Here is a 13,975-nt window from a genome sequence, read left to right on the forward strand (position 1 = left end):
ACAATCTAAGTTCCATCCCCACGGAGGAAGGAGAGAACCAGCTCTGGCAAGTCACCCTCTCACCTCCACAGATACATAAAGAATTAAATGCAGTGAAAAATTAAAAACAACACCACTCTGTTGGCCGTGGTGGCACACGCCTTTAGCTTTAGCACTTGGGAGGCAGAGGCAGGCGGATCGATGCGAGAGTTTGAGGTCCCCCTGGTCTACAAAACAAGTTCCAGGCCAGACTGACAATAATAATAATAATAATAATAATAATAATAATAATAATAATAATAATAACAAATGAATAACCAACAAAGAAACAAACAAAAAACCTCCTAAAAGAAATTTGGTGCCAGAGGGAGCAGCCCCCTCCTGCTGGTGGAGAGAGGCAGAGCTAATCAATGACCTCAGAGAGTGTGACAAATCCTCTCATTCCAACCTCATCTACAGCATCTAGAGACCAGGGACTTCACCAAAGTCATTCTCCGCATCCCCCTTCTCCCTTGTGGATCAGAAAGCCATGTTTTTAAGCAGATCCAGGGAAACCCAAGCACCTCCATCTGGTGTTTCAGACCTATAAAGAAGGTGGGGGGGGGGGAGAAAGAAATTCGGTTGTGGCCTGAGGTCAGGGCATGGAGATGGAGGTGGCAGGTGGCATGGGCCTTTAATCCCAGCACTGAGAAAGCAGAGGGAGACAGGCAGTCTGAGGCCAGCCTGATCTCCACAGTGAGTTCTAGGGTAGCCAAGGCTACATGATGAGATCTTGTCTCAACAAAACAAAATTAGTTGTTTGATGATAAGTAGCCATCATTTACCAAGAGCTTGATTGATAAATGTCAGATATTTTGTCTCTCTCTGCGTTTTTTCTACTTAAACAGCGATTTAAACATTAAATTACCACAGCTTTATGAATGACATTCTCTCTTGTACAGAGGAGGGGCAGGTCATCGATTAGGAAGAGGCAGGGGTGAGACCAAAGTCTGACTTCAGGGCTGAGATCCACCTGGGCAGCTTCCCCCAGCACCCCAACAAGCCTCCCCCTCCCCCCCCCATTGAGGAGCCAAGCTCCCGAGAGTGGCCCCAGTGTGTGGGGCGGGGCAGGGGGTGGGACTTTGGGACGGCTGAATGGCTACTTTCCTGAAGGGCTGGGCTATGTGCTGCCGTGTTCTCTCTCTTTAGTGGTTCTAGGCCTCTGTGTCTGTGGGAGGTGGCTCCTCTTTGTGAACCTCCATAACTACTGATCTCACCAGCAGAGAGCCTGCCACTTTAATGTGACTTCCTCCAGCCCCGACCCCACCCCATCTGTCCTGTACATGTTTCTGGACAGTCACATGCCATCAGGGTGAATTAAGCCGGAATTTAGTTCCTGGTACTGGTTTGTGCTCTCAGCTTCCTGTTGAGGGAGGAGGCCCAGCCTCTGCTTCTGACTCTGTCACCCACATCCAGGGGACCTTCAGCGTAAAGCCGCGGTGCGACAGCTGTGTAAGATCCCAACGTGGTTTATAAATTATGTTTTGTTTTACCACCAGAGACAATGGCTGCGGTACACTTTCTTCTGAATTAGAGGGGAGGGGGAGGGAGAGTACCAGGCAAGGTGTTGCATTGCTGTAATCCTAGCACTTAATACAGGAGATCATGATGGTTTCTTTTGTTTCTTGAGTTTTGATGTTGCTAATTTACTGCTAAAAATAGAGGCAGTTTAACCCAGCATGGTGGCGAATACTTTTAACCCTAGAACTCAGGAGGCAGAGGCAGGTGGAGCTCTCTGAGTTTGAGACCTGGTTTATACAGTGAGTTCCAGGACAGCAAAAACTATAGAGAGAGACACTACCTCAAACAAACAAACAAAAAGAAAAAGAAAGGAACTGGAAGTAGTTTATTTTTTCATTGTAGTTTTTTCATTCTTGAGATTTTCATACAAGTAAATAAAGAAGTATGACCATATCCACCTCCCAGTTTTTTCCTTCTACTCCCCCTGGATCCCTGCAATGTTCTCCCCTCCCAACTTCAGGTCTTTTGTTTGTTTCTTTGTGTTTTGTTTTGTTTTTCAAGACAGAGTTTCTCTTTGATGTTCTGGCTGTCCTAGAACTGGCTCTGTAAACCAGGCTGGTTTCGAACTCATGGTGATCTGACTGCTTCTGCGTCCCTTAGGACTAAAGTCACGTGCCACCATGCTCAGCCATATATATATATATATATATATATATATATATATGTGTGTGTGTGTGTGTGTGTGTGTGTGTGTGTGTACACATATATACTTATACATGTATATATATTATGGGTGTTTTCCTGCATGCATATCTATGCATCACATATGTGCCTGATGCCTATAGAGAGCTTTGGACTCTCTGCAACTGGAGTTACAGATGTTTGAGTGTTTGCGTGGCTATGTAATGTAAATTCTGGGAATCAAATCCTGATCTTCTGGAAGAGCAGCTAGTGCTTTTTTTTTTTTTTTTTTTTTTTTTTTTTTGGTTTTTTTCAAGACAGGGTAGCTTTGGAACCTGTCCTGGAACTCGGTCTACAGACCAGGCTGGCCTTGAACTCACAGAGATCCACCTGCCTCTGCCTCTGCCTCTGCCTTCCGAGTGCTGGGATTAAAGGTGTGCACCACCATTGTCCAGCTGCAGCCAGTGCTCTTAACTGCTGAGCCATCACTCCAACTGCCTCCCACCCCCAGCTTTTTTTTTTTTTTTTTTTTTTTTTGAGACAGGGTATCTCTATGTAGCCCTGGCTGTCTTGTCCTCACTCTGTAGACCAGACCAGACCGGCCTTGAACTCACAGAGATCCTCTTGTCTCTGACACCTGAGTGCTAAGATTAAAGGCATGCACCACCATGCCTGCCCATCCCACCACCCCAATTTTTGATAATTAACTAAGTTCAACCAGTGTTGCCCATATATGGATGAGAGTGGGATCATCCACTGGAGCACGGGGAACTCATCAATGGGAACAGCCTCAAAAAAGAATGGTTCTTCCTCCAGAGTAGTGGTGGTGCACGGCTTTAGTCCCAGCCCTCAGGAGGCAGAGGCAGGCAGATCTCAGTGAGCTAGAGGCCAGCCTGATCTACAGAGCAAGTTCCAGTACAGCCAGGACTGTTACACAGAGAACCCCCCCCCCCAAAGCATGTTTCTTCCTACCCCTGACAACTTTATACTTTTGAGAGCTCCTCAATAAAGTGTGGGAGAGTACCTCCCCCACCTAGTTTGGAGTATGTGTGGCTCAATCATGTGCAGGTCGCCACAGCGACCATGAAGTCATTAGTGCAGCGGTCACGCTTGGGCAGGAGACAGTACTTCATAGTGCCCCTCCCCATCTTCTGGCTTTTATAGCTTTCCACCTTCCTCCTGAGACCTTCCCTAAGACTTAGTGGTGGAGGTTGTTACAGACATCCCATTTGGGGGTTTTGGGGTCTCTGCAAATGCTTACAACCGACAGAGATATGATCCAAGAAAGACAAGAAGGGAATCGGTTCACCTCAACTTAGCTGGACTGGCTCAAACTTCTAGAGTCTGATGTAGTGAGAGATCCACCCTGCCCGCACCTGTTGCACTGACCACGCCCATTGGGGTGTGGGGACAGGTGCAGGCATGACCTGGGGGGGCTAGGTCTGGGGTCCAGGACCCCAGCTTGCTCTATTACTTCTAGGTTGGAGACAGAGAGCATCTGGAGGCATCCTTGGAATGGGAACCTATGTCGGTTATCTGTTTCTGGTGTAAGTGATTTCTCCGCGAATAAACATCCATCAGACAATATTTTGCCCTGGAACCTTATTCCCATTGCTTTAGTCTGACACCAGGCCTGATTATTTTAGACATACTTAAGTCCAGTACAAATCTGGAAAAAGATTTCCTGGTAACAATTATCCCAATCCCATGTGCTCAATAAAGCTTGAGGCATGAGTACATTGAAACTCCTTTGCAAAGTACACGTGGCCTCTACCATGAAGATGGGTTCTATAGCTTAAGAACCTAGGATCTGGTGTGGTCCCTGACCAAGACAGCACAGATGTCAGCAGGCTATGAAGTACATGTAACATCTCCCCTAAGGATGGGTCTTACTGACTGAGAAATAATGCTAAAGATAAAGGTCTAGGAAGGAGAGCCTGGGATAAACAAAATAGTCTCTGGGGATTTAGATGTGGCCTGTCCCTACAGATAGCACAAGTCAGCAGGCTATTAACTACATCCACTCCCAGCTTCCTGGAAGGAAAACAGGTATGCATCCCTTCCATTGAAGAGACAAGCCTGAGTGCTTAACATTCCTGGTTCCCTAGTGCCCATTTATGAGCTTGTGCCCTCTACAGATTTTTGTTTGTTTTTATAAAGATGATCATAAAAATTAGTTTCTTTAAAATCAATAACACTTTAAACATAATTAAACATTTAAAATACATTTTCTCTTTGAGCTAGATGTTTTTTGTTGGTTTTTTTTTTTTTTTTTTTTTTTGTTTTTTGTTTTTCTGAGACAAGATTTCTTTTCTTCTTCTTGTTTTTCAAGACAGGGTTTCTCTGTATTGTTTTGGAACCTGTCCTGGAACTTGCTCTGTAGACCAGGCTGGTCTCGAACTCAGAGATCCACCTTCTTCTGCCCTCCAGAGTGCTGGGATTAAAGGCATGAGGCACCAATGCCTGGCCTGAGACAAGATTTCTTTGTGTAACCCTAGCTGTCCTGGAACTTGATCTGTAGATCAGGCTGGCCTCAAACTCAGAAGTCATCTGCCTCTGCCTCTTGAGTGCTAAGATTAAAGGCGTGTGCCACCACTGCAGTATTCTGTGGCTCCAGCTACACAGAATCTGAGCCTTGGCCAGGGGCCACTTAGCTCAAAATTGTCTTACCATACAGATGAAGCTCCAGGTTGAAGTCCCAGAAATAAGAAGACAGGTTCAAGGAGCAAATGCATCCAATTCTAGCCTATTAATTTATGCTTGTTTCCTGACTAGCTCTATGAAAAAGGGGTTGGTTGGTTTGTTTTAAGACAGTTTCACTGGCTTGGAAAGATGGCTCAGCAGTTAAGATCCCTGGTTGCTCTTCTAGAGGACTTGGGTTCAAATTTCAACACCCAATGGTTCACAAATATTTGTAATTCTGGTTCCAAGGGGTCTAACACCTTCCGGCTTCTGAGACAACAGGCACACACATGATACATATACTTATGTGCAAGCAGAACACCCATACACAGAAAAAAATATGATTTTAAAAGACAGGGTCATATATAGCCAAGGCTGGCCTAGAACTTGATAAATATCTGAGGATGACTTTGAACTTCTTTTTTTAAAAATCGTTTATTTGGGAATCTCACATCATGAACCCAGACTTCCCTCACCTCCCAGTCCTCCCATGTCCACTCCTCACTTCCATGACTCCCCTAACCAAAAAAAAAAAAAAAAAAAAAAAAAAAAACAGTCCATTTTGTGATGTCCGTATACTGACTGGAGAGTGCCTCCCAAGAGAAGGTGTGTCTTTCTTTACCTCCATTCCAGCTAAAAGCCATCCATTGTGGAGAGCTGTGCAGCTGCTGGTAACAGGTAGGACCAGCTCTGCATGGCCCATGGACATCAGTAGCTTCAGGAAACATCCCAGACAGTGGACCTCTTCATGGCCTTCCATGATAATATGGGCCACAGACATCAACATGGCCTTTGGCCATTTCAGGGCCACTGACCCACTCATGGCCCTCAATGGCTGCATGGATCACGGGCATCAACATGACCTCAAGTGGCTAAACATGCCATTCACATCCAGATGCCCCCTCCCCACACCAGGCAACAAAACCCAAGGATATCACCAAGGCATTAGTCAGAGGCCCATACCACATACACTCACATAGATCTCAGGCTTTGACACAGCCTGGGGCAGCAGCAAGGCCCACAGGCACCAACAGGATCTCTGGTGGTATCATGGACAATGGAGGTCCTTCCAGGTGGTCCAATCCAGAAAGTGAAGTTTTCCTCATCTCTGCCCAGAGCCGGGGCAATCCCATCTCTAGTCAGCAGGCTGGGGGTGAATCTGCATCTGCATAAGTTCCTGCACACCACTCCACTGTCCCTTCTGGGCAAAGACGGTTCTGTTGACCTCAGCCCCCTCTCTCACCTGTCACCACCATCATGTCTCTACCGCAGCCTCTATCTTCAAGGTCTGGGGGCAAACCTTGATTGTCCAATTCTCCTGCCTCTGTCTTCCAAATGCTGGGGTTACAGGCATGAACTACCATGCCTGATTTATGTGGATGCTGAGGATGGAGTCTAGGGCTTCATATTTACTAGACAAATATTCTAATAACTGAGCTACTATTAAAACTGAAAATCCCCAGAAAGAGCAAATCCATGACTGTCTAATTAAAGCAAGCTTTATTTAATACTGGCTAGGATGACAGACTGGACAGGTCCATACCTGGAATTCCCAGAGAATGTCACTGAGTTAGGTTAGTCAGGCACTTATAAAGGCAAAACCCGTAAGGCCCATAACCCATAGCTCATTTTCCCACCTTTGCCCACTTGAGAGCAAGCATGCATCCCGATGTTCTTCCTGCCTGTATACCTCCTGCTCATGTGTGATCAAACATATCCTGTGCAGTTGGGGCAACCAAGCTTACTTCCTGAAGTGAACAACACATGGCTTCTTATCGTACATGAACAATAGACTCAGCGTTCCAGGAAGTTATCTATCCTTGGGCAAATAGGACTTACAGGTTGGAGGCATTTCCAGAGATCTCTTAAGCACAGCAATTTAAGCTTAAGACACAACTTTAACCTTCACACTTCATTCCCAGCCCAAAAGAGAAAGGATTTAAAAATAGATTTATATTTGTGTGGGTTTGTGTGTGCTGTGTGTGTTCAGTGTTCCTGGGGGCTGGAGGAGGGCACTGGGTTCCTGGCTCATTCACACATTTTGGCATCAGATGAGTGAAGAGAGAGAGAGAGAGAGAAAAAAAGAAGTAAATGGTGGACATGACCATGACTGCTCCTAAGGGTTGCTATATATACATGTATACATATATACATATATGTGTGTGTGTGTATATATATATAGCATCTTGAAGATTCCAGACTGAATATGCCTGGCCAACCGAACTGGACCATGTGAAGAGAGGGAGGAGGAGACAGAGGTGATCCAGGAACCAAGAGGCCAGGAGCAAGCCAGGAGACCAAAAGGCAAGAAGGAGTGGCAGCCAATTGGCTAAGGTTATAGGAAAGGGCCGCTGAGCCCCTCAGCTGGAGAGCCTAGGGTAGGGGAGGCACACCAGCTGGGATGACTCTCTGATAAGTCATGGCAATTGTGAGAAAGGTGTCAGATTTGATGTGTTAACAGACATCTCAGTTAGCCATTTGTCCTATTTGTCCTGGGTTTGAGATCTAACATAATCCACTGGAGCTGCCTTTCCATGGAGTTGTGACTGCTACCTAATGTGGGCGATGGGCCCTGAACTTGAGTCCTCTGGAAGAGCAGGAAATGCTCTTACCTGCTGAGACATCTTGCTCATGAGACATGAGACAAGGAACTTGGTTTTTTTGTGTTTGTTTGTTTGTTTTGTTTTGTTTTTTTGGTTTTTTTTTTTTTTGGTAATATTTTGTGTATGAGTGCTCTGCAGATATTATATCCCTGCAGGCCAGAAGAGGGCACCAGATCTCATTACAGATGGTTGTGAGCCACCATGTGGTTGCTGGGAATTGAATTCAGGACCCCTGGAAAAGCAGCCAGTGCTCTTAACCTCTAAGCCACCTCTCCAGCCTGAGACAGGGGACTTTCAAACTTCTGTGTCCCAGCACCCACCCTTCATAACCATCTGTAACTCCAGGGGATTCAAATGCTTTCTTCAGACATCTATGGAACCAGACACGCATGTGGTTTACATGCATGCATGCGTGCAGAACACTCTTTTTTTTTTAAAGACAGTGCTTCTCTATGTAGCCTTGTAACTCACTCTGTAGACCAGGTTGGCCTTGAACTCACAGAAATCCACCTGCCTCTGCCTACTGAGTACTGGGATTAAAGGTATGTGCCACTACACTCAGCTTAAAATAAGTAAGTCTTTACAGTGTTGACCCAGCACTGACTGCACTTCGGCTTGCTTTCCTCACCTGTGACACAAGTGCCGTGTGCTCTTTCTTGCTTCTTCCTTTTCCACCTGAACGTCAGGGACCTGGTTGATGAAGAGCGTCATCTGTGGTTACGTGTAAAGCCCTACAGGGTGGGGTGTAAACTATCTCAGCTGTCATTAAGCCTGATGTGGAACAATAGTTATTATTATTTTAAAAGATATATTTTTATTAAAAAATAAATAAATGAGTCTTTAAAAAAATTGTATAAGCCAGGTGTGGTGTCACAGATCTTTAATCTCAGCACTTGGGAGACAGGCTAGTGGATCCCTGTAAGATCAAAGACAGCATGCAGGCTTTGAACTTCTGATCTTCTAGCCTGAGCCTCCTGAGTATCTGAAACAGCAGACCTGAGCCCCCAGGTACAGCGTGAGTTCCTTTCTGAAAAACCCCGCTTTCTCTGCTTTATGCATTTGGTGATTGTGTCGTGGGTTTTTTTTTTTTTTTTTTTTTTTTTTTTTTTTTTTTAAGAGAAGAAACTGAGATCTGGAGAGATGGCTCAGGAGTTAAAAACATGCACTGCTCTCGCAGGGGGCCTCAGTTTAGTTAGTGCCCAGCACCCACAATCACTGTCATTCCAGCTCCTGAGGCTTCTGATGCCTCTGGTCTCTACAGGCACCTGTACTAATGGGCATATATCCACACACATATGCATAATTAAAATAATGAAAAACATTTTTTTTGAGACAGGGTCCACATAGTGAATTTCAAGACAGCCAGTGTTACATAGTGAGACCCTGTCTTGTAAAAACAAAATATGTAATAATAATAATAATAATAATAATAATAATAATAATAATAATTTCTCAGCCAGATGTGGTGGCCCAGGCCTGTGATCCCGGGACTTGGGAGTGAATGAAATTTAAGGCCTCTAGGCTTTGATGTCAATCAAGAGGTCACCTGACTAAAGGACTGTTGTTAGTTGGTTAATTTTAGGTTTCTGGGTGTGGCTGTTGACTTTTGTCTGCTTCACCTGTGTAACTGCAGGAAACTTGACACTTCTGATAGCAGGCATTATTCCTCCCTGGTTCCTCAGGGGATACTCAAGGCAGCATCAAAGCTTTGGCTTCTAGACTTCTATGGAACCAGGCAGACCAGGGTTCAAATTCTGGCCCAGCAACTGAGTTGCATAAGGCCTTAGGAAAATCAGACTAAAACACACCCCCCCACACACACACATACACATCTTCTGCTCTGCCTGCCCTCCCCCAACCAGCCATCCTAATAAAAAAGAGAAAAGAATAAAGTCCAGAACTCTTGGCTCAGGTTTGGCTAGGAGGTCAGAGAATCTACTGCAGTAGAGTGTGGGTCCAAGGCCAGCACCTCCTGTATCTCCACAGCCAAGGGGTTCTGTGGCAAAGCCTAGAATCCATGGCTATGGGTTCTTGGGTCTTTTGTGGCTACAGTTCCAAATAACTTTTCAGTCCTAATCTAAGTTTCCTGGGTGTTACGGAGGCCTGGATATAAATTATAGCACAGTTTGAGTGTCTTTACTCTGGCCTGGCACTCTTGAATCCATAGTGTGTGTAACCAAAGGGGACTCTTAGTAAACTTAGATAAACAATCGAGGAAGGCTTCTGGGTGTTGGTCACCTGCCCCCATGTTTATGCTGGAGTAGGGCACCCTGAATACCTACATTGACTGGACTACCAAGGAATGGGTCTTCAGGAACTAAATAAAGCAGAGGTGCTGTTATCTCTGAAGAAATGGAGGATTTGAGAATGGCTGAAGTGGCCTCAACTTGAAGACTGTCCAAGCAGCAGCTGAGACTGGGATCTGGCTGTCAGCAGGAGCCAACCACATCTGTTGAGTTTGATAGAAAAGAAAATGTAGCCTTGGGTCCCTAACCTAGAAATGTCCACATGGAATCCATGCAGCTGGGACTCAGGACAGTCTGTAGACCTCATTAGATATGAACTGTAACTGTAAATAAAAGAAAGATAGTCTCAGCACTTGTGAGGCAGAGGCAGGTGGATCTGTGTGACTTTGAAGCCACCCTGGTCTACAAAGTGAGTTCCAGGACAGCCAGGGCTGTTACACAGAGAAACCCTGTCTCAAAAAGCCAAAAAAGAAAAACAGAAAGGGAAGACGTGCATGTGCATACACACACATACAAATACATAACACATACCACACATCCTCACATGTACACACATACCATTGAAGCCTAGGGATAGGTATGTGGTAGCTCGGGTTTTTTTTTTTTTTTTTTCTTTTTCAAGACAGGTTTTCTGCATATCTTTGGCCTGTCCTGGAACTCACCCTGTAGACCAGGCTGACCTCAAATTTACAGAGATCTGCCTTCCTCTGCCTCTCAAGTGCTGAGATTAAAGGCATGTGCCAACACTGCCTGGCTTTTTTTTTTTTTTTAATTTCTACTTGTGTTTACATTTTTCATATGAAAGTAAAATAATATTAAAAAAGAAAAAAATTAGATTGTTTTTCAGATTTTTATCAAATGTTTCAGTCTTCTTACATGTCATCAATTGGTCAAAAAAAAAAAAAAAAAAAGCCATATGAGCATATTTGAATCACAAGCTTGTGATAGAGTTGTATGTTGTTTTGTTTTAGAAAGGCTCTTGTCGTCTGGTCCTGAACAGCCTCACACTCACTGTGTAGTTCACTTTGTAGTTCACATAGGATCCTCTGCCTCTGCCTCTGTATCCTGAATCCTGGACTTACAGGTCTGCACCATCATGCCCTGTTCACTTTTGCTTTTATTGAAGTTTCTGGGTACCTTGTTATCTTTTTGGAAGAAGTGTTTGTTTCTTTAAGAGGAAAAGCTCCTGGCTTTTTACACATATTTTATAACTGAAATATACTTTTGTCTTAATGACATTCCAGGACATTTTGTTTTCTTGTTCTGACTGAAATCAAACACAGCTCTTACGACAGGGCTTTGTTATGGACACTCTTCCCACCAGCCTGGTACTGTAGCCACCTTGACCCAAATGAACATACAGATACTTATATTAAGTATGAAACTGTTGGTCAATGACTAGGGCTTCTTATTGGCAGCTCCATCTTAATTACCCATTTCTATTAAACTAAGTATTTCCATGTGGTCTTATCTTACTGGAGAAAGGTCTGGGGACCTGTTACTCCTCTGGCATCCTACATGGCCATTGCACTCTGCCTCCACCTCCCAGAATCCTCCTCATCTTCTAGACCCACCTATCTTGCTGCTCTATTGGCCACAATGTTTTATTCATCAACCAATAAGGTAAACATATTTACAGAATGACGTTTCCCAAAAGGGCTTCTTTCAGTTTGTGTCTGCACTGATTACATTGTTCCTTGATAACTATGTATCTTAGTTTAGAATCCACAGAGGTGGTGCCTGCAACAATGTATTTGTTTCTTGTTACTGTAACAAAATGGCTAAAGCAGGATATTTTATAAAGAAATGTGTTCAGTTCACAGTTCTGGAGCTTCTAGGGAATGGTGTTATTTGCAAACAGTTCTGCTCAGGATTTCCAGGAGAAATAATGGTGTCATATTGATAGGAATGGGAGAGAGAGAGAGAGAGAGAGAGAGAGAGAGAGAGAGAGAGAGAGAGAGGGAGGGAGGGAGGGAGGGAGGGAGGGAGGGAGGGAGGGAGGGAGAGAGAGAGAGAGAGAGAGAGAGAGAGAGAGAGAGATTACCTGGAAAAAACAGAAAGCCAAAGAGTGACTTAAGCTCTGGCTTTTACATATAGCAACTCACTATTTGGAAATCTAAGTAATTTAAGATCCTATAAGAAAATTTCAACTATTTTGAGAGTAATAATCTAACCACCCCCACTAGACCTCATTACCTCCCAACATGACTACCCTAGGCAACCATCTTCCCTATCTTGAACCCTCAAGCTGCATACAAACCATAGGAAGGGATGCTAATGAGGGGAGCTGAGGGCACAGTCACAGGGAGGAGGGTGAGATGGAGGACTATAGCACCTGGGCTACAATCTGTTCCACTAATTGGGCGAAGGCCTAGAAATTTAAATAAGAGATGAGACAGTAGGTCATTCGCAACAGGAATGCCTTTTATTGAGGGGAAGGAGCAGGCTTACATACTGACTCACAGCACAGCGGAAATCAATCCAGGGTCAAGAGTGCAAGTTCTCAGGCTTAGCTCCTCCCCAGCAGATGTGTGTTAGCAAATCAGGAAGAGAACCAATAACAACTCTGGGGCAAGATGTTCCAGCTAAGACTGAAGAATGTTCCAGCCAATAGCTCAGGCTTGCTCAAGGTGCCTTGGGGGTCCACCCAGGACCCTACAGAGGACAGAGCTAAGATGGAAGTATTTTCTCCTGGAGACAGAGCTTCAGTCTGGTTCTAAGAATTTCTAGAGTCTGCCCCACCTGGAGACAAAGCCAATGGTAGTAGCAGGCCTTGGAGAATGGAGAACTAGGCCCAAAGCGGGTCTGAGTGGTTTACCGGTGCCAACTGCAGCACCACCCACACCCGCCCACAGATCTCAAATCTGACCTAGAGGGCTTGCGCCAATGCAGGTGGCTGAGTACATTTCCACAGTTTCTGACCCAGAGGGGTAGGGGGTGGGTTGGGCCTGAGTACATGTACTTTCAGCATGTTCCTAGGTCCTCCCAGAGCTATACTTTGAGAGAAATAGGGTTCACTGCTTCCTCTCCTTTGCTTTCTTTAATGTTGTTGTTATTATTAATTAATGTGCTTGTTTACTTATTTTGTTTACTTAACATGCACACTCATGCAATGGTCCATGTGTGGAGGTCAGAGGGCAACTTGGAGAAGTCAGTTAGTTCTCTCATGCCCTGTAGTGTCTAGGATCATCACACTTACTGGCAAGCACCTTTGTCTGATGAGCCACATCTCCTGCCCTTTCCCTCTGGACTACAAACTTGTTAGCTTTTGCAACCAACCAGAGCCTAAGTGGGAGACAGAGGCAGGAGGATTTGTCTGAATCTGAGGCTAGTCTGGTCTACATAGTGAGCTCCAAACCTTGGCTCTCTCTCTGTTCAGGATAGCCAGAGCAACACAGAGAATCCTGTCCCAAAATACCAAGAAAGGAAGAAAGAAAGAAAGAAAGAAAGAAAGAAAGATTTTTTTTTTTTTGAGACAGAGTTTCTCTGTGTAGCTTTAGAGCCTGTCCTGGAACTCACTTTGTAGACCAGGCTGGCCTCAAACTCAGAGATCCACCTGCCTCTGCCTCCCAAGTTCTGGGATTAAAGGCATGTGCTACTATTGCCTGGCTACCTGACAGTTTTGTGAAGTACAAATCAGGCTTTTGTTTTTCTTAATGCATATGTATCTGGGGGAGGGACAGGTGCACGTGACTGAGCATAGGTGCCTAGGGAGGCCAAAAGGGAGCCCTGGATCTTCAGGAGCAGCTTATGACTTGCCTAGCATGGATGCTGGGAACTGAACTCGGGAACTCTGGGAGAGCAGACAGTGCTCTTAACTACTGAGTCATCTCTCTTCATCCCCATCAAGCATTTTGTGGAATGTCCATATAAAAATTTAGTATTTTTCTTGTAATTTCCCAGCATGTGACATCACCTGACGACAGGAGCCAACACTTGATTGCAGAAGTCACTGTCAACTCTCTTCACTTTGATCTTTTAGGTTTTTGAAACAGTACTGTTTGGTATTGAATTTGAAATGGGGCAGAGGAAAGCCTTGAACTTCTAACCTTCTGCCTCTAGTCCACCAAGCGCTGGGATTACAGTGCTGACTTCCCCTATGTATTTATTTACTCATTTAGATCACTGTGGGTTTGTGTTTATTTATTTTAGGCTTTGGGTTTTAGCCCAAGACATTATTCATTTTATTGCTCAAATTTTTTCACTGTTGACTGTTGAGAATTTGTTCCGTTTGACTCCCGAATCCCACTGACATGTCTCATTTTAAGTCTTTGCTTTCTGGCA

Source organism: Phodopus roborovskii, unplaced genomic scaffold (assembly GCF_943737965.1).
Source record: "Phodopus roborovskii unplaced genomic scaffold, PHOROB, whole genome shotgun sequence".
Taxonomy (NCBI): Eukaryota; Metazoa; Chordata; class Mammalia; order Rodentia; family Cricetidae; genus Phodopus; species Phodopus roborovskii.